Source organism: Columba livia, chromosome 7, assembly GCF_036013475.1.
Source record: "Columba livia isolate bColLiv1 breed racing homer chromosome 7, bColLiv1.pat.W.v2, whole genome shotgun sequence".
Classification (NCBI taxonomy): Eukaryota; Metazoa; Chordata; class Aves; order Columbiformes; family Columbidae; genus Columba; species Columba livia.
The window spans coordinates 5,787,319-5,808,593 of NC_088608.1; the positions used below are offsets into that span (position 1 = coordinate 5,787,319).

The 21,275-nt window shown below is 38.4% G+C and overlaps 1 long non-coding RNA gene across 1 annotated transcript in view; it reads right to left on the reverse strand.

Annotated features, from left to right (window-relative positions):
• Window positions 1–21,275, reverse strand: part of LOC110363607 (uncharacterized) — a 113,803-nt gene that overhangs the window by 11,737 nt on the left and 80,791 nt on the right. The window contains exons 3-5 of the long non-coding RNA XR_010473960.1: window positions 19,853–20,930; window positions 8,181–8,289; window positions 7,119–7,252 (exon numbers count right to left, since the gene is read on the reverse strand). This is a non-coding gene — a long non-coding RNA (uncharacterized LOC110363607). The remainder of the gene's footprint in view (window positions 1–7,118; window positions 7,253–8,180; window positions 8,290–19,852; window positions 20,931–21,275) is intronic.

Sequence of the window (21,275 nt, forward strand, 5' to 3'; positions counted from 1 at the left end):
CTGCAACTTAGTAATTGTCTATCTGTCCAAGTCCTGGCAGTGCAATTGGAGACCCAAAATTGCCAGAAAGATTTCTTCTGGGCAGGACAAGACGGGGAAAGGTGTCAAAAGCTTCCTACTAATGCTTTGTTAATTATAGTTATTATCACCACTCTTGGTATTATTAAACTGAGCTTTAATCTACATGGAATCCTATAACAATAAATGACACTTCTGGTATATTGCCCGCTTAATACTACAGTAATTGCTTGTGATTAGATATAACTAATAAAAAGACTTCTTGCTAACATGATCTTTTTAATTAAATATTTCACAGCTTCCAGTAAAACCAAAATATGTTCTGAGTGGGTAATATATTAGTGTGGGACACCAGCCCCGATGTAGTTTTTTTCTACTTCTCTCGAAAGTTATCTTTTCATTTTGCTCCTATCAAGATCTAAAGGCTACTGATGTCAATTTCTTCAAACGACTCCCTTTTACTTTAGATGTAATCATCCAGATTTTGGTGCTTTACATGTTTCCCTTTCTGTTCCTTCTAAGGGTGTTCCCAAAGGAGCTTGGGGTTCGACCAAGTGACTCCCACCGATTTCATGAGCAGTAGCGTCAGACTTGCTTTTCTTTCAAATTCATCAGGAAATGAGCTTGAAAGCTCATTGAAGAATTTTGAAAACTCTAGTCTTTCTCCACTTCTGAATTGCAATCTGCAATTACTAACATACACATTCGATAGTGAAGAAATTAACATCAGGGCTCTGACTGGATTATTGGCTTGTTTAGAGGTTAAGGACATAGGCAGAAAGTCCAACGCTTCTTCCCATCCTCCATAATCTTCTGATACATGTGAGCTCTTATAGAAATTGTCATAATTTGCTTAACAAAACCCCAAGTTTCTCATTTCAAGTACATTCACACAAATCAGATCCTGATATTCAGATCTTTGTCAAATATTAATACCTACTTGAATAAGGTTTTCCTTAATGACCTTCCTAGCATTTATGAGGAGAATTTTCGAGGGCAGTGGTTCCCATTTCTGCTTCATTTCAGCGCTGTCAGTTTTTACTCCCTCACTCCGTGTCTACACTCTCTGCCCATGTTTTTTAGGGAATAAAAACCCCCAAACTTTCTGCTACTGCCTGTCCAGAGACTCCTATTTCCTATCACAACCCACCCTAATCCAGAGACGTGATCTTGCCTACAGCAAAACCAGCTATGAGCAATATAACCCAACCTGCGTCTGTACATATTAATTCCTTGTATGTTTTAGTGTGTCCCAGAGCTGGGATAGGGAATTGTGATTTATTTTTTTTAAAGGAAAAGGGCTGAGGATGGCAGCCTACCAAGAACCACCCATCCCAAGAAGATGTCAGCAGCAGGACATGCTCCCCAGCTATCTCGTTAGCCTACCTGGTGTAATCAATCATCAGATTTAATCCGTAGCTTGGGTGCTTGATCAAAATTTACAGATGTTCCATGGCTGCAAAGGAATTACAGGTTGGGTTTCAGCCTATTTCTTGTATTTGTTTTGATTGTGCTGATTTTTCCAAGCTAAGGTGAATGAAATGAGCAAATCTTCCCTCATCTGTAGCAGTGGGAAGAAAACAAAGTACATGGGTATCTTCTAAAAACTGCTTTTTTTCACAGTTCTTAGGCCACAGATTTCAGTTCCTCAGATGATTCATTTCAAAGTTATGTTAACATGGAAAGCTGAGCAGAAGGGAAAAAACAATATTAGTAAAAATGCTCCATTTTCCCAAGGTCACTTTATACACTTTTACAGTAGGGTTTTGGCCTCATGCTGGCCAGCAGAGACTCCTTCAAGGAGATATTTAGGATATTTGTTGATTATATGAGAGAAAAGATGCAAAATATGTAATAGAAATACTCTTTCAATTAGACTGTTTATTATTTTTAGCTGTAGACTGGTAGTACATATGGCTTTTCTGGGATTGCTCCTGGCAAGCAAACTAACTATAGAAATGCAAAGTTGTGGAATTTCCATTTCATTTCTTGCCTCATTAATTTCATTAACTTACAAATAGATGAATACATAAAATTAAAAAGTAATTTCCTTTTAATATTTTTAAATTACTCTCTCCAAGTATTCAAACCTTTTAATATGTTCTTTTAAGTTCTCCATCTAATTGCTTTTACAGAGGCACAAATGAGCTTTTGTGAATCAGATATCAGTGTGATTGATTATAAGAGAGCTAATCAGAGGGTGCCATTCACAAAGTAAATGCAATTGTTTCTAAAATATTTGCTTGCAGACCATGGCATTTCACTAACTTGGTAGTGTGTATGAAATGATGTGTGAGTGGGGTGTGTGAAGGTGTGAATTTATGTGGGGAAATCAAATCTAGACATGGAGGAAAGGCTATTTCTTCCTTTTTCTTCTTATACAAGGACAGATTGCATGGGAATTATAGTGTTTCCCATTTAATAGAAGTAGCCTTCCTTCTGATGTTTTTCACAACAGTGACAAATGGCAGCCAAAAAGAAAGGAGGAGAATGTAATCAATCTTTATGCCTTCAAAAATACTTGAAAACTAAGATGAAAACTAAAGCATTTCAGGAAAAAAAAAAAAAACATAGTTTGAAAGGAACAGTTATCTGGAAGATAAGCAAAGTGCAGAAGATGATTTGGGGCTAAGTGCTGGCTCTTGGAGGACGCAAAAATGCTGTTCTGGTTTTCTTGCCTGTTTGGGACTCCAGTTTCCATGGACACAGCACTGAAATGTGTATGTCCAGAAAGGAAAATATTCCCCCAAAAGGCCACAGAGTTGAGTCTTAGAGCAGAAAATGTGTAAAGGAGAAATTAGGAAGAAAAACTGAACTCTCTCCCAAGAACTCCCAGGTATTGATGGCTGTTCCATAGCAACAGTGCCGAAGGCTGCAGGTGTAGTTCAGACTAGAAATCATCGAGCTGTTTAACATTTATGTAATATTAGTATTTTAATTATGCATTAACATAATGTTATTTTTTTTAATTAATATTACTGGAAAAGGCATAAAAATAAAACTTAATCTGGCGATATTTGAGTGAGATTTCATAGATATTCAAATAAGCTACAAAAACACACAGAGCAAAAACTTCTGCTGTGAAATCCATTCTAAAATCTCGTATTATAAATGAAAGATGAAAATAGGGAGTCTTGAACGTTTTGCTCAGCTCAATGGAAATTAACTCCTGGGAGGATTAGATCAGACTCTGCTGGGTGCACTTTTGATGATGGAAGATTCGGAAGGGAAAACTCGGCACTTCGCAAATTATGTGATTTGAGAAATGAACAGGTCGGAGTCAGAAAATGGTCACTTATTTATTCTGCTATTCAAATGACCCTCATACAGTGAGCCTCATCTGGATTTACAGATTTTATGTTAAGGTATTATTTATCGGGCTTGGTTTTGTGCCTGTAGAAAACACCAACCAAATGATTTCTCGGTGACACAGCTGAGGGTAGAAATTCTGTTATTGCAATGCATGGTAATTGGAAGAAAGACACATACAGGTGCTGACACCTCTAGAGTCTTACAGAACTCACCATTCTTCCTTTTTAAATCAAGTATCGATTTAGCCTGAGTTCAATGTGTGCTTTAAACTAATGCACCAGCATGAAAAGTCATGGCAAGATTACTTAGGGGTAAGTTTTTTAGATTTAGCTGAACTGCACTGTTTTCATAATTTTAATGAAGACACTTAGGAGCATATTCTTCATGTAATGCCTGGCAGTAGTCCAGTCTGATTCTCATTAAAATCACCTGGTCAGAAATTTAAGGCCTCAGTGCTTGAAAACTAATTTTCAAATAACACATTATTTTTTCTTACATGAAATTTAAAAAAACCCCAACATATTTGTATGTTTTTTGTATTTATTATAACAGAATTGAATGTCATTCTTTAAACAGGTGATAGAACAGGATAAGTTCATTTTAAATTTTTATTGTAGGTGGCAAAGAACAAGTTGGAACTGAAATGTTTGGATAACCGCACAAAAAGTAAGTGACAACTAAAATACATATTGATTTTGAGAAACTAGTTTTCATAATACAGTAAGTGTTTTGAGCTTTAACTATAAAGGTTTTTTGCATGTCGGGACAGTACACCTCACTTTTCATTATAATCTCATAATACAATTTTTAGTCATTTCCTAAGATCCTTTTATGATGGTATCTTGGTATACCAGGTTGCAACTTAATGTCTTACCACTCTCACCAATTTCAAAAGATAGTTCCAGCTCTGACAACTCTGTTTTTTGTGTGTGTCATTCTCCAGCAACTTTCTCTCCTACAATTCAAGCGTTACATGTGTCTAGAACAGACTCGATAAACTCATTATGCTCCCTTACTTCTGACATCTTAATTTACTGCCCCACCTCTTTGGTCCACTTTTCACTCTATGTTTTGTCTGTGCTCTTGTACAGATTATTCAAAAGGAGATAAAATCTATAGTTGCTGATCTTCTTAATGGTGTTTCTTCTATTGGTCCTTTCCCCTGCAGACCTTTCCTAAGTTGATTCCCTCAAAACACTGTTTTACTACCTCCCAGTTCCTGAACAGTGCTCAGTAACGGTGATCCAAATTTCACGGGACTACCTCTTTGAAACAGAATGTAAATACCTTCAAAGACCTGGCTTGTTCCCGGAGACGTCAGGAATTCAGATGAGTCACGAGAAAATACGAGCAGAGAGATGATGCCCAGAGCAAAGTTTAAAGGATGGATGTTTCCCTCCCTGCTCCCTGATCTGCCTGGCTGAGATAAGAAAGGCGGCACAAGGTGACACTGGCAGCCAGAAAACATCTGCGAGCGAGACGGAAATTCAGTTTGCTGGGAACGTCTTTGTCAACAATGAGGCTTCCAAAATAAAGGTAACCTTCAGTGAGGGGCTGGGAGAACAAGTAGGAAAATGCCAGCAAAAGTGGGAAACACTTCCAGAACACTGGACCAGGCTGTCCAGGGAGGTTGTGGAGTCTCCTTCTCTGCAGACATTCCAACCCGCCTGGACACCTTCCTGTGTAACCTCATCCGGGTGTTCTTGCTCCATGGGGGGATTGCACTGCATGAGCTTTCCAGGTCCCTTCCAACCCCTGACATTCTGTGAAATGCTGTTGAGGCATCTGGCAAGCTCAGCAAATAGCAGAATTTCCTCCCCCGTGAAGTTTAATTAAAAAGTCTATTGTTTTCATTATTGCTTAACGATTCCTCCAATAGGAGGGCAAAATTTTATTCTAGAGGTTAATTATTCCTGGATATTTTAAAGGGATATGAGACTATTTTCCTCTATCTCATTTGGTAACTGAACCATTAAGGGGAGTGAAGCAAATGGTGGCGTAAGAAATGGTGAAAACAATTTAAGGCACAGAAGCAAGCATACCGTGTCAGATGTCATGGTGCTTTTGCATGAAAACCAGTCTACTAGCAAATTAAATTAACTTTCCGTGCTGGAAAAAACTTGTCAGTGGCTTCTCCACATTTGCCTCTGAATTCTGAAACACAGTGTGAGGAATTGGTGTGGTTGTTTTTGCAAGAAAATGAGAAAATGCTGCCCAGAAAGCTCCATTCTGCTCCCTCATACTTGTGTATGCTAATTACCATGCTGGGTTTTGTCATCTATCCAATAAGCCATGCAGCAAAACTCAAGATTCAACATTAAAACCTCACACTAATGGGAAAAAAAAGAGGTATAAATTAATAATTTTTCAACCCACTGAATGGTGGAATAGATTATGGCATGTAGGGATTACGTATTATTTAACATTACAAAAAGAGAAGAGCTTAAGAAGTATTGTTGCACACGGGCCCCTATATCACCTTAATTTTCTACCAACTGCATGCGTTCCAGAAATACATTACTCGGTGTCCTAACATCTGACATGTGAAGTTTATTCTTTCTCAATCCTCTCCCAAACTATTAACATGTCAACAATTATAAATGCCATAAAAGGCAAAATTTTCAAAACCACAGAAGTGAGTAAGATTACTGTTTTCCAGTCGTGTAGACCCTAGATATTTAATTAGAATTAGGCATCTTAACTCCTTCTTAAGCAATGTGCCATGACTTGCTCCACCCAGACTGATGCAGGTCATAGACATGATCCAGGGCATATTCAAAGTTCCTCTGAGATGACGAGAATGCTTCAGTAACATTTTTTCCAAGCGGCAGTCCTAGCAGTGCAGAAAATGTAGCAATCCCAGTCACTTGAAAAGTCAACATTACAACCTACCTCACAACTAAACATATTCTGAATGTTGCGGTGTAAACTTTGAGTAGAAGAGAAAGAGACAGAAAAAGCACCATATTTTAATTTTCCAGGATTTTAAGTGGGTACCTGTGCAGGTTTTTTCATGCATATGGTCAGTGGCATTTCTGAAAAGTGTTAATATTTCTGAGGCTGATATTTTTGGTAGATAATCGCTCATTGTCATCTCTACTCCAGTCCGAGTGCCAACGAGGTCTGAATGTTTTGGCAAGTGTGCGGTGCAACTGATATGCTGGCTAGCTGACCTCGCAGTATATACTATCTTTATATCATGAAAGTTCATTTGATTTACATCTACCACTCCCCTATCCTTTTCTCACATCATCTTCTACAGTGTGGATCAATAGAACTTCTCCCACTTATTTATTATTGCCAGCACATTTTACATATTGTTGTTACTATGAGCAGTGTTCGTTTTCCCACTCAACGTTTGTCTCCCTCATTTCCTGTGATAATGTGGCCATACGTGTCATTAGAATTAGTTTCCTCGAGCATACGAGAGATATATTAACTCTATTTTTCTGTATTTTGAAAAGGACATTTTTTTGTGTTCCATTGAAAATTTTACCAGGTACTCTTAGGTGCTGCTGCTTATTTATCTTTTCTTTTTAAGTAAGTACATAGAGAGGACAGGGACACTCTTTTAAAGCCTTGGGCTCCCAGTAACTTCAATCCTTTAACCTTTCTCATTCTTGCAGCTTTTGAATGGGTTTGAACCAATGACCTGGTGGTGAAAGATCATTTTCTACCAGGAACATTTGTCTTTCTGATATTGCCTTTACGATTTTGTTCTATGTGGCATTTTCCTTCGCTTGGGCCCATCTGTGTATGTGTGAAGGTTAAATGTAGGAATCACTCACCACCTTCCTTCCTCTTGTTAGCGTGAACTACCAGAAACCAGCGATGATTTTTGACACAGAGGTGTCTTAATTCATTCATTTACTGGCATCAAGGAAATTGATCTCTTCAGGAGAAGACGACGGCATCTGACCTGCTAGAAGAGCAGAGATTTAATGTTCTGGGATGGGAATCGGAGCAGAGAGCCGGGGAGCCACACACAATTTGGTGAGTCCTCCGCAATGACCTGTCAAAACCAATCGTGTCTTTCCTAAACGAGTGAAATTGTCAGTATTGATAACCGAGGGAAAATGATTCCCGGGTGAAAAAACTGAGGCGAATCTTACGTAAAGTGTAGTCCAGAGAAGCGGAAAGAAAATGCCTTCTCATTTTTTTCCGCTTTTCTGTCATTTTCTGTTATTATCTTCTGGGGACACTAGATACCATAAAAGAACCTGAAATGAGGAGGCCTCCTGAGAAAACACCAAAGCAATGTAATAATTTTTTTTTTAAGTAATTCCCCAGTGGAGGAAGATACAGAGTGATACTTTTGTAGTAAAAATATATTATACCAAGGTTCTTGCCAAAACCCAAACATTTAAGCTCTATTTTAAATTAATTCTACAATAAGTTTTTTTTCAAGGAATGGATTTATTTTCTTTCCGGTTAAAGCTTGAATTACTAGAAGCAGTAGAACTAGTAATAAAAGAAACACTCTTGTAGGTGTGTCTGAAAGTCCCAATAATTTAGTTTATTCAGACACTCATGTTTGGTTTATTATTTGCAATCTAATAATCTTCATGCTCAACCTAAAACCTTTAATTTTCTCTCTGATGTACATCTCCATGAAAATGAACAGCTCAGAAGACTTAGAACCTACAGACATGATAGAGGACAATTAGTCTTCAGCAATGCCTTTTTAAAAGCTCAATATATCAGCCTTTTAAAATGTTTTTAAGGTTTCACTTGAAAAGGAAATTATGTCAATGGGCATTAATCATTTTGGAGGCTTCATACTGCCTCACAGTCATTTATACTGTTAACAAGATCAACGATGTTGTTAGGAGCTGGAGTGTGTATCTTACCTGATAATAGCAGAAAACAGAACCTGTTTTCATGTGAGGACATTGCGGCATCTTCTGTAGACAATCTTGTGGGTGTCAAGACGTCCAGGTATGTCTGGCAAGGTGTGTTCTTTCACAAAGCACGGTATCAGGTGGAAAACAGAGAAAAGTGAGATGTGCATGTGTTTCCTTACATTGTAAATTATGCAACAGCAGGTTTTCTGCTTCCATCCACACTTTTCTTGTGTTTGTGCTTTGCTTAAGTAAATTGGGCGGTGATACTTTAAAGCTTCTCATGTTTTTATGATTTTGGTGTTTTGGTACATTCTGGGGATAAAATAAAACAATGATTTCTGCCTTATTTATTATTCCTTTCTAATGCAGGCAATTTAATGCCCAACTGTTTATAATGATAAATTATGTAAACCTTCAAAAAAAACCACACTAAAGAATAATGATTTTAAACTACCCAGATTTTTGCTGTAGGGTTATATGCTCTGTCTGTGATGTTGAAATTATTGGTTGTAACCATTGTTGGCAAAGTGTTTGAATACGGGCTTACTTATATTACCCTGTTTCCCCTAAAATAAGACAGGTCTTATATTAAGTTTTGCTCCAAAAGATACCCTTTTTATACATGTATAGCTGCCTGGACACTATTTAATTTGATTTTTTAAAATTAGATTTAACTTATCTTTGGAGTAGGGCTTATATTTCCAGCATCCTCAAAAATTCTGAAAAATCATGCTAGGGCTTATTTTCAGGGTAGGTCTTATTTTCAGGAAAACAGGGTCCTAGACACCTCCTGTGTAATGCCGTTGCTGTTGAGGGTGATACAAATGTAGACTCCATTTCAAAGTCTGCAGTCCCAGCAAATGGAGCACAGCTACAAGTAACTGATTTTCAACTACATAATTTCCTATTTTATTTTGTTGCGAGAACCCTGATGCCAAAGCACTTTGGTACGTCCTTGTCATGTTACCTAAGCAGGCTCTAAATACAATTATTCACAGTCAAAACTCAAACACACTTTTAGAAAGTGTTTGTATTAAAGACTTTAAGAAATCACAAGAGGAATGAATTTTATGTTTTCAGTATGTCATCATTCACTTCAAATATTTGTTCAAGTTTTCTAGACATAACTTAATAGAAGAAAAAAACCAAACACTGAAAAAGTTATGAAAAGGGGACAGAGTGTGTGTGTCTGCAAGAGAGAAGAAGGCAAGGTAGAAAGAAAAAGAAATGGAGAAATAAAGATTCAGAGGAAAGAAAAAGGGCAAAAAACCCAAATACATAGAGTATTTGATAGCTGTAATTGCTGTGCTCTTTAAAGGCTTTGTTTTTTGATTAGAGACTTTAAGATAGTTTCTACTGAAAGCAGTATTTAAAATTCATTCTCTCCTTCCTTTTTCTTTGAATTCTTCATTATGTAAAACATGTGCCCTAGTGCTCGTGAAGTGTTTTGTTCTCTTCGTTAAATTGCTCCATTTTAATTTTAATTTTAATGCCCTTGTAGTCTGGATACTCTCTAAAATTGCCTAGCTGCTAAGACAAAATGGTATTTCAGAGCCTGTTTCCCATTCCCTTTTAAAATTCCTTTCCTAAGTGAAAATGTAGTTTTGTTTGCTTGCTTTTGTCTTTTAAATACCCGCCTGCTTTTATTTCTTACACAGATTTCTTGCATCTGTACAGTGCTCATTACTCAGGTCCACGCTCACTTTACTTGGCCAAATCTGGCCAAAGATGGAGGCAGCACATGATTCCTAGATATGATAGATGGAAAATTAAGTAATTGTGATTTTTCTTTCAGAAGTATTAATTTTTATGCCCTTGCCTAAAGATCTAAGAATGAACATTTACAAGTTACCGAAGTAAACTTCATTCCTGTTTGAAAAAACAGTTTACTTAATGAGGATAATACAAACATACGAGTTTGTGTGTCCATTTATCAAGCATTACCTACTTTTGCATTTATTTTTTGTAGGACAGCAAAGGAAAGAAAGCCAGAGAAGCAGGTCAGACCACTGAAACTTGTGCCTTTCTGCTCCCCAAAGCATGTTGAGCAAATGGCTATTTAGTTAAACTAGTTCTTTTGATACAGGCTTATAGGTCTTCACTTAAGGAAATGTTTTTATTGAGGGAGAAAAGCCTCATGACGGTACTTGTCTTTAGTGCGGGTTTCAGCATTGCAAGAGTTATGGACACCATCTAAGCAGTGCTAATGTGCAGAGGCAGTATCAGGCTGATATACTGAGCATCATTATTTACTGTGGACTTCTTAAGAAGTCAGAAAATAAAGGCTGAAATCTCAAGACAGTCCTCTCAGCAGTCCAATGACTTGGGTTTAGAGTTACCCATAAATTTTGTTTATGTTTACCCCATAAGAACTTAGGCGGTGAATACTACGAAGAACCATTTACTTAAACATAAATGGGAATTAATTAGTCTATCAAACGAAAGTAAAGAGAATTCTGAGCCAGGGATGCACTCACAGACACAGTAACACATCATCTCTGCTGGATGTGCCTAAAATTTCTTTTAAGGGTGGCTGCCAAATAATCTTGTTTCTTTTGTTTATTAGCCAATTTATACAAACATCTCACTCCACATGGGAAAACTTCCAGCCTTTTTGTGTCCCCTATGACAGCCATTTTAGCGGGTGATTTCTTATTGGAAAATATTCCTCTGGAAAAAACACATTTTGCTGTTTATTGATTAACGAACATTTTCACTGGAGCTGTTTTTGCAAAGGTTCAGTATCAGGTGCATTTCTAACCTCCCAGCCCCCTATTCAGCCCATCAATTGGCTCACTTATCAGTCCTACACTAAAAGGAGTTAATGGACTATCCCACCTCATTTCATGGCATTTGGCTGATGGAATACAGGAGCTGCTATAAAAACCAGTGTTCGGTGGGACTGCTGGCATGAGCAAGGTGTACAGCATTTGGCCAGTATTTTGCATCATCATTGACCAGGCAGAGAGAGTTAAAATTATCCCAGCAGCCTGTCTCGGGTGAAGCAGAATGAGTGGTACAGGCTGTACAACATTCTGACTATTAAACTGACCCATTTTCTCTTTCATTTTTTTTCCTTTAACTTAATTTTGTGCTGTATAAATGAGGCTACTTATACTGTAAGAGGAAGGACTGGTTAATCTGGCCAATATAGCATATTAAAATTATACATATTTGACAGTTTATAATCAAATATGATGCTATTCCTGAAATAAGCACTATCTGGCTGTAGTGGTAACCACTAATGGGTCAACTGGGTACAAGAGCACTGTAAATTCAGATTATGACTACATGGGGATGTTGTAGATTTATTTTTTTTGCTTCTGTGTTATTTTAATAGAAGAATCAGGCAAATCAGGGAGAATATCCTCTAAGGTATAGCAATAAAATCCTATTTATTTCTATCTTACAAATCTCATTCGTTAATGTTTTCTTAATGCTTCAACACAGAATCATGTTCTTTAAAAATGAATTTTCCTGAATGAGAAAAATGGCATTATTCATACATGGGAAAATAATCTTGAAAATTACACTTGAAGCTGAAAAAGCAGATGGAAAACACAGAGAAAAGTAAAATCTTTTGCTGCTGAAGCCTGGCTCACAAATACACAACAGGAACGTCAGCACTGCTGTTATAATATATAGTCCCCGTACTTCAGTGAGGGCCATCAGGACCCTCATAGCCACAAGGAACAGGAGGACAGGGTAGAAACAAGTATTCTCTGAATGACATCTATATATTTAGAGATAATGGGTGCTCACAGAGTATTTATTTACAAGCCTAAGGATAGACATAAATACTTTTCCCTGTTGTTTTGGTGTTTTTTTTCAGATGAAGCAAATGCAGCAGATCCGATAATATTGCACTGCGAGAAGATCCAGCATTATGACTCATTTACAGTCCAAACCTTGTAAAAAAGAACGGAGGGATGGGGCGAAGTCACAGGCTGAGCAATGTCAATGGTAGAACGTCCTTTGGACTTCAGGCCAAAAATCATCAGCAGACAGATTTCCAAGATTTCCTGAGTTCTCGATCCTCAACAGCTTCTGTTAATTCAGTAAAAATTACAGGTGGGCACTTGATATTTTGAAACTCCCTTGGTACACTCAGTACGTTGAAAGTCCCTTGGCATGTTTTCCTTTCTGTTCTATTTCTGTCTGGTTTTTATTCCTCTATTGATTTTAATGGACTTCAATTACCATCTCTTGTCTCTGAATCTTTAGAGTTTATTTATACAGAGCACAGACTGCTAGATCACTATTCTCATTTTTTCCCCTCAGACTCCTTAAACCACTATTTTTTTACACTGGTCTATTATTTTAATTGGGCTAAATTTAGAAACGTTTAGATACCTTTCAAACCATCTGCAGTTTCACTGCTGTTTAATGACTGTCTTTATAGATATATTGCGATAATTGACAATTCCGTCTTATTGCGTGCCATCCAACTCCGATGTTCTGAAATTGGTTAAATCTGTATTTTAGTCACAAAGTAAATTCACAAACCTTTCCATCATTAGCTACAGCAAACGGTAAGAGAGTTTTAGAGCAGGAGAACATTATTCCCTCTTCATAAATTCAAATCACTTCTTCATCCTCATATTTCATGTTTATGGGAATGTAGCTTGAATTTTAAGTTTAGTAGCTGTGACTATTGAAGCGTGAACTGCCAGCTCCTCCCCTCATCTTTCCAACCAAGGTAAATATTCAGTACCTACTGTCAATGAGACAAATTATCAAATATATACAAACAAAACCACAGCACAATTTCCTTCTTGGGGTATGACAAAGCAAGGGTGATCACAATCAGTGTCAGAAACCAAAACTCTTTAGAAGTGGATCTTTTAATTCAGATTTATGCTCTCACTAATTGGCCAATGTCATTCTAATAAGTTATGTACATTTGAGGGCTGGAATTGCCCTTAGAGGCTCTGAGAGTAGCTCTCGGGGAGGAGAAATCAGTGAAGCAGAGTCTAGCTACAGTCTAACGTACTTTGTACGTATACACATCAATCTCATAATAGGAAGGAGTCATATGCAGGCAATCCATAATGCATTCTTCTGAAAACTTTAACCCACGTACCACGGCTCAGTTCCCAGAAAGCTGCTCTGTCCTGGGAACTTTTGTCTTCTTTTGGGAAGACAAAAATCAAAGAACAAGTTCTCAACCATCTGACAATTTCTCTTGAAGGATGAGCCTTTTGAAGAACAGCAAACAACGCTGCGGTGTTTTCCAGACAAGAAAATCTACTTTACCTTCTCTAAGAGAAGAAAAAAAAAAGGGCAAAAAAATCTTAAGACTGTCATTAACAAAATTGTCTGGTGACTCCTGCAACAACATGATTGATCAGCAGAGCTTTTCACAAAAATGACAGTGACAACCCCTATTTCTATAACCGGACTCCTGATTAGTAGTTAAAGTCTACTCTCTGACATGCATATCCAAGTAAAACCGGGTAACCTATTCTTCATTATATCCCAAATGACTGGTTTGATACATACATTAAGGGAGTGGAGCATCACCCTTATGAAGAAAGGCTGAGGGAGCTGGGGCTCTTTACCTTGGAGAAGACTGAGGGGTGACCTCAAAAATGTTTACAGATATATAAAGGGTGAGTGTCAGGAGGATGGAGCCAGGCTCTTCTCGGTGACAACCAACGGTAGGACAACGGGTAATGGGTTCAAACTGGAACACAAAAGGTTCCACTTAAATTTGAGAAGAAACTTCTTCTCAGTGAGGGTGGCAGAGCCTGGCCCAGGCTGCCCAGGGGGCTTGTGGAGTCTCCTTCTCTGCAGACATTCCAAACCCGCCTGGACACCTTCCTGTGTAACCTCATCTGGGTGTTCCTGCTCCATGGGGGGATTGTACTGGATGAGCTTTTGAGGTCCCTTCCAACCCCTGACATTTTGTGATTCCGTGAAACAAGTTCGTCTTCTTCTATCACAGAAGGGAATTTCCTTTCAGTGAGCTATGTAGGAAAACAACCCAAATAAATTTTAACTGTGTGCTTTTCACCCCACCCAGCAAAAAAACATTTTTAGGTACAATCGGCCTCATTAATCTGTATTCTTATATTCTTAGTTATGATGATCCAATCTCAACTCCACATCAAGCAAAGCGAGCTCCACACCAGCAAAGCGAAGGACACTGTTGGACCTGGGTCACCAGCACAGGTTGGACACCATCTTTCTGAGTCTATTTTTGCATTTTGGTCACTGTAGCTGCTTGGTTTGGCAAGTAAAGGTAGCTTTAAAGAGCAGCATAATATATTTCCAGGAGCAATACCCCACATCTTTATTCATGATGCGAATGATGATCTAAGTAGTAATAATGAACAGGGTCATAAACATTTTCCATTGTGAACTAGCATTGATCTAATTTTCTAAAGGATGCTTGTCTAAGTCAGAAAAAAGCAAGCGGTTCAAAATACTCTGGCAAGTCTCTGCTGAAAAGAAGCCTGGGAATTGCTAAGGACTGCTGGAGGATGCTAAATTGCATTCACTCAGCTCTGCTGAGAGGGCTAAGCTGGTTCTGGCAGGGTTTTGCTAGGATCAGTCCACTGCACATTGGCTTCTTATTTTTATGAATGTTAAGAATCATCAACATTCAAAAAAAAAGAAAAAAGGCAACAGTGAGTATTCAGGATTTTACCCGTGAATAACGACAGTTTTAACATACTGCAGATTTTGCATAAATATTGAAAAAAAAATGAATAATAAAATGTAGCATTATTAATATAGGCACTTTCCAACTTTGTATGTCCAACACAGTTCTGTGCTTCCTTTTAACCACAGATCATTCCCAACATACAAAACTGCATCGGTTACCCCCTCTCCCATTAACACCCTTTCAGGCTGTCAGTACAGCTGTATTTTTCTGCAACTCCAACTCCATTGGAATGAATGCAATTTCCCTGCCTTGTCAGTGTGAAACAAAAACACTGCTGGGCACAGGCTGTCTTTAACGATTTGGAGACTTTCAGAGATGAGGGAACCCAGCATTTCACTGGTGCTACTTCCATATAGGTAGACTTGAGTCTTTGCAGGAGAAAGTCCATCCATCTCTCATTTCTATTCCATGCAACTTTTTTGACTATTTCTCCTGCTGATTGCTTGCCTTCTTGAGATGCGATCTGAAGTCTTTTTTCCCTTTTTAGGATTTAAAAACAGGAGTGACCCCAGTGAGTTGTGCCATGTTTGCTGTACCAGCACAGATGCGGCTGGAAAGCCTCTGGGAACCGGAGCTTCCGCTTGAGAAGCAATTCCCTAAATCACAGCATGGGAATGTCTTACATGTCGTGCGAAATGGCTTGGGTGAATCAGCGTATCTGACAGGCACGGAGTTTCACTAGCATTCAACCTCATACTTAATGAATAGTCCATATGTCCAGAGAAGCAGGTAATTTATAGTCTAACATTTTCTTTTGATCTGTCGTTTGCTCTTTCTCTTTACAATCAAATCACTTCAAAATGCACAAGGGAAGAAGGCAAAGGGAAGAAGTCTTTTTAATTAGAATGTGCTAAATGGTAATAAAGTAATGTGAATACAGTGGAGACCTCTTAAATCCATAACAGTAAATCTATTGCTGCAACAGGTCCATCCTTTATCTGGTGTTCATTTAAGAAGGTTTCACCTGAAGTGTTACAGTGACATGAACTGAGGCTAATAGAGTAATATATTTAAAGAATTCAATAAAGCATGTGTTGTAGATTGCAATATGCCTTGTAATTTTATTGACAGGGGTTTGTTTTGTCCTGAGACGTATAAAATGCTTGGTTAAATGGTTTGATTATATAGTACTTTTAAAAAATATGCACTCAACTGAATTCTTGTACTGTGCAGCCTGTCAGTGATTAGCCAAGATGATTTTTTAAAATACAAATAATTGGGTAGGCTCTTAAAAATTAGGATTTTACTCACCTGGGAAGGAATTCTAATGTGTGGCAGAAGCAGTAATTTGAAAATTACATTTCTTTTTATGCAAGTGTTAAGGTATTAGGTAAAACAACATTAAAAAAAAAAAAACAAAACTGGTTTAAAGCCATATATGTAGAACAAAAGATAATTTCCAAAAAGCTAAATGAAACTAAAAAGTTATGATTTTTTTTCTTTATTAGTTAGGGAAAATATGCAAGAGTTTAGACATATTTCCATGAAGTTTTTTTTTCTCCATATATATGTGTACAGCGCTTGCTTCTACTTGAGTACAAGTGGATTTTGGATGTGACTGTATGCTTCTTTCACCTCAAAGCAATTATCCTAATTTTGTGTATGCAATAGCCCCTTCATTCAATCCTCTCGGGTCCCAGGAAGCTGAAAAACACCCCAGTGCCATGGGGTGCTATTTATGGTGCTGTACTGTATGGCACGGTGCTGTATGGTGCTGTACCATTTACAGCTGAGGGGACGCGTGCGGTGCTTGAACACGGTACAGATGAACATGAGAAGATTACTTTATTTCCAGGTTAGCAGGAGGCCTGGTTTTGGAAGCACTACTAATTTGTGCTACGTAGGATGGCTGCTTGCTTTGAAATGGGGTTATTTTCCTAAAACAACTGTCTTTGCTGTGCTTGATCCCAGGCCAGGTGCTCCAGCAGCTCTCCCTGCCCGAACTCGACGCTGCTTATGTCCTGGGTTTTCTTTACCACTCCAGTCCCCTGCTTCTCTCACTTCCAGAGCAGGTTTGGTTTTCTCTTGCCAGGAGGAGAATTTATGATTTCATGTTTCAGCACGCTTTGTGAAAAGGAAAGTAAATGATTTCTTGGAGCCTATATTGAAGACAGGGCTTTGAGGTGCTTATAGGATGGATGTGTGGACGTATTGTCCTACTCAGTGTCTTGATTTATTTATTTATTGGTGGTGCACTTGGGTTTTTTTAACTTTTTAACTGCAATATTTTAAGAGATGTTGCCACTTTTGCTTTGGTAGAAACAAGCGTGATTGCACACATCATCAGGGGTTTTTTTACCGCTGTTTTTTTGCTTTAATCCTAAATGACAGCTACATCTGTTGGAAGTTTGTTCCTATCTCCTGTGTTTTTTTTAAACCTGACAGGTTGAAGGGGCCCTTGTAACGACAGTATTGGTAGCTGCAGATAGTTTTTGCGATGCTCTGTGAGCTGCTCAACCCTGGTTTTGCTCTGCAGTAGAAGTTCAGGTGACTCCAGGGCTTTTGTACCAGCAGCCCCTGGGGGGAAAAGGGAGAAGCAGCTTTATTTAATTTACCTTCATTGTTCTTTCGGATTCTGCAGGCTGGGGTTTGGATCTCATTACAATAGGGTTAAACTCAGTGGACAGGCATATGACTTTTGGTGGTCGATTATGGTCAAAGGCCGTCACAAATTTCAGCTGATACGGTTCCATTTTCCTTCTTCGGGAGCCAGGTTTTGTTTAACTGTTGTAATGTGATGTCAAATTTTCAATGATTCTTCACTGATGTTCACAACATCATGGGCCATGATACCACAGGTATTACAGACACTGTAGCTAAAGGTCATTGATATGATTAATTCTGTACATCATGTTTCTTTGTAAGGACGTGGAATAGTTTTCCAGATTAGAAAGCATAAGAAGGCGCTCCAAGTTTTTGTACTTTGAAGCACTTGAGGTTTGCAGTGACAGGTAAAACATCCCAGAGAAAACAGAAAAATAAACTGTTTCAAGTGTGTTCTCCTTGTGCAAACAGAGTGAAGGCGCTGGGTGCTGCCAAAGGCGCTTGGGACACAAACCCACCTCGGGTACATAGGTCCCCAAGGGCCCTGCTGAAAGCCCAAAAAACACATTACCAGTCAGCTAAAAGCCCACAATCCTGTGTGAAAAACAACACTTGCTGCACCTCCTTCAGTTCCCATAATTTTAAAAAGCTAGTAATAATTTAGCTTTTTTTTTGTATTTTCTGCACTGTACAGCTCAATATTTCCATCATGGCGTTCTTATTTACTATTAGTTTAGTCAACCGGAGGCTGTAATGGAAGCTACTTGTATAATTATCTTTAATTTTTCTAGGTTTATTCATGTTGACACATTCATTTTTAGTACGACACTCTTGATACGACAACTGAGACATCGCCCGGTGTTAACATTAAGCAGCAGAGAAACTCAACATTACAAGATACATGACTGCAAACCGTATAAATAAACCAAATCAAAAGAGTGCTTTAGGTAGGAAAAAAAAATCCATACATTTAATTTTTAGCTCAAAAATTGGCATTTTGAGCTCACTTAGAATGTTAAAAAAAATATATCTCTTATACCTTCTTTTCTCTGGACTCGGCTGTGGCCATGTGGTTTGCTGCAAAGACTGCTTGGAATCATTACAGACTTGCCTCCAGGTATCCAAAGCATTTCCCTCCCAGCTCGTGGCATTGATCTAACAGGTTTTGGGGAAGATACTTTCACCATCTTCAAGATGTTCTCCATGTCCCAAGCACCCTCCCTGCCATAGGTTTGCTTGGCAGCTCCAGTTCTCACCTTGCATACCAGGCAGTGGCCACAAGGCAGGACCTCAGGGCAGAAACATCTCCTGAAACTGTGCAAGCTAGCGAGTTATATTTCTGCCCCTTAACCTCTTCTATAGATTTTTTTTCCTAATTCCAAAATGTTTTCAGATGATACAGTAAAAATCAAAGTGCTATTGCAATAAATGCATTATAATAAATGCAGGCTGGGCTTTCAGCGAGAATTTTAATCTTTTTAAGCTGTTGCACAATCAGGTCATCAGCTCTACATGGGGAACATTCCTCTTCAGCTTCTGCTCCTAAGATTCAGCTAAGTGTGATTAAACCCAGGGCATCGAAGAATCCAGAACAGCACCATAAATGCAATTCACAGCCTTATTTAACCATTAGCTATGATTACTCTAATTATATAACTTTATTAGTCTTTCTTCTTCCCCATTTAAAAGTAATACGGAATCTTTAGGCAATTGCAGTGACTAACTAGCACTGTCCAGCAGTAACGCCAAACCACTAAAATACTTTAAATAGTATCGGATAGTCATTTGATGTGAAATTGTCTACAAATATTGCCACTGAAATACTGCTTTTAGTGAAAATGTTACCAAAGATGCTGCAATATTAACCTATATTCAGCTAAAATGTACTTAGCTGTGGGCAAATGTCAATCTTATTGCACTAATTTCTTTGTGCCGTATTCACCATGTGTGCCTTCACTAAAACACTGTATTTTACATACAAGAAACTCTTTGTGTTACTTCTGTATCAACAGTTACCTGAGTAACCATGTTAACAACCGCAGAATTTTTGAAATATTGTTAGCTATATTTTACTTACTCATTTCTTACACACAAAATGTTTTTGCAAATATCTATATTGATAAATATCTATATTGGTATCGATATTGATAACTACTTATGTCTATCAATATAGATAGATGATTTTATATGTACATGTATGTATATATATATGCAGTATGTAGAAGTAGGATATATTTTGTAGTTATATTTTGTAACAAAAATATGTACCAAACACTGTTTTGTTTGTACTCTTTCTTTACAAAATATTTTATGAACTAAAGCAAGGAAAAATACATCACAATACTAGAAATAAGCTATAGTCGTAGTCTGCTGCAAAGTAACATTAGACCAGTGTGCTGATCTCCAAGATAATATAGTTCTCTCCAAGTGAAAAAGCACCTTAGAAATATCTGCATCCACCTACCTCCTTCCCAGAGCACATGGCTACAAACACCATGGGAAGAATTATAACATTTCCTAATCCCTTTTGTTGAAAGGACGTTGGATTTGTGGCTGAAAACACGTGAAAGGCAACTGGTTTCTGACCTGTCCCACGACCCCAGTTTTCAAGTCACTTCAGCTCCTGGTACCTGATCTGCACAGTGCAAAACGCTTTGTTTTTGGTCCAGCTCAGGGCAGCTAAAGGAGCGCTGGCAGTGGGGCTTCTTCCAGCTCCTCCTCAAGCTTTTCTCCCTCCTGCAGTCATTTTGCTTCTTGTCCAGGCCATTTCAAGCTTCTCTGCTCTTTCAAGGAGCTCAACATGCAAATATATTAGAAATGCAATCCTCTTTCGCAGTTGTATTACGTTTGTTTCTCAACCACTTCACAAAGCAGAAAAAAGCTCTCCTACTTGCGTGTGGCCGTTAAATTATGCAACATCCAAGCCACAAAAACTTAACCGACATTTCCTGCAGAGTTTTATTTTTTTATTTCTTATTTTGGCAAGGTTTCCCAGCTGCGGTGAATGAGTGATGTCTCTGTGCATGGCACGCTCGAGTGCAGGTGGAATCAAGAAGCATAACCGTAAACAAGGTACGAGGCTGGAAGTAGCAGATTTGATCACAGCAGATTTGGTGTTGTTTTTTTTTCAGTTTATCTCTGTTTATAGAGCTTAAACCAGGCTTGTCTTTAAGCACAGGCAGGTGCTGAACACAGGAGGCAGTGTCAGCAAAGCGTTCTCTTTCGGGATCCTGTACGTGCAAGATGCACCCACGTGTTGCCTTCACCTCGGTATCTGTTCTCCTCTACACTGGAGAGGTGAGAGCAGAGCAGAGCTGAACTTGCACCACCACCACACAATACTGGAGCCTTCCCTTAAATGCTGAGCTGGGGAAGAAGGGAAGAAATTATTTTCCAAACCACTGCACGGATCCTGATTGACCAGACCAGATTAAACCTAAACCCAAAGCAGGAGGGATGGAGGGTTTTTACTTGTTCCTGGTGAAGTGAGAGCTCTGCTGGTTATGGTCAGGGAGAAGACATGGGAAAAGTGTCCCGATTACCTTTTAAATGAACAAAAAAATAGAATTACAATGCATATATCAAAGACAATTTACATAGAGATACATATGCTTATTTATGTACATTTTGGCTATCTACTTAACAGCACTATGCCATTTAATCAAATCACTATTGCAGCGAACTCGGTGATACCCTTTAATGACGGTGCCAACATCAGATCCTTGAACATAAGAGAAGCGACAATAGCCTGACTATTTTCACAAGCTGGTTTGGACAACCAGATGACCAGATGGAGGAGAGCGGCAAACACTTCACTGCTGGCAGACACCCAAAGCTTCTTGAACCTCATATACGCTTCCCTAATAAATATGTCTCTTCAACACCAG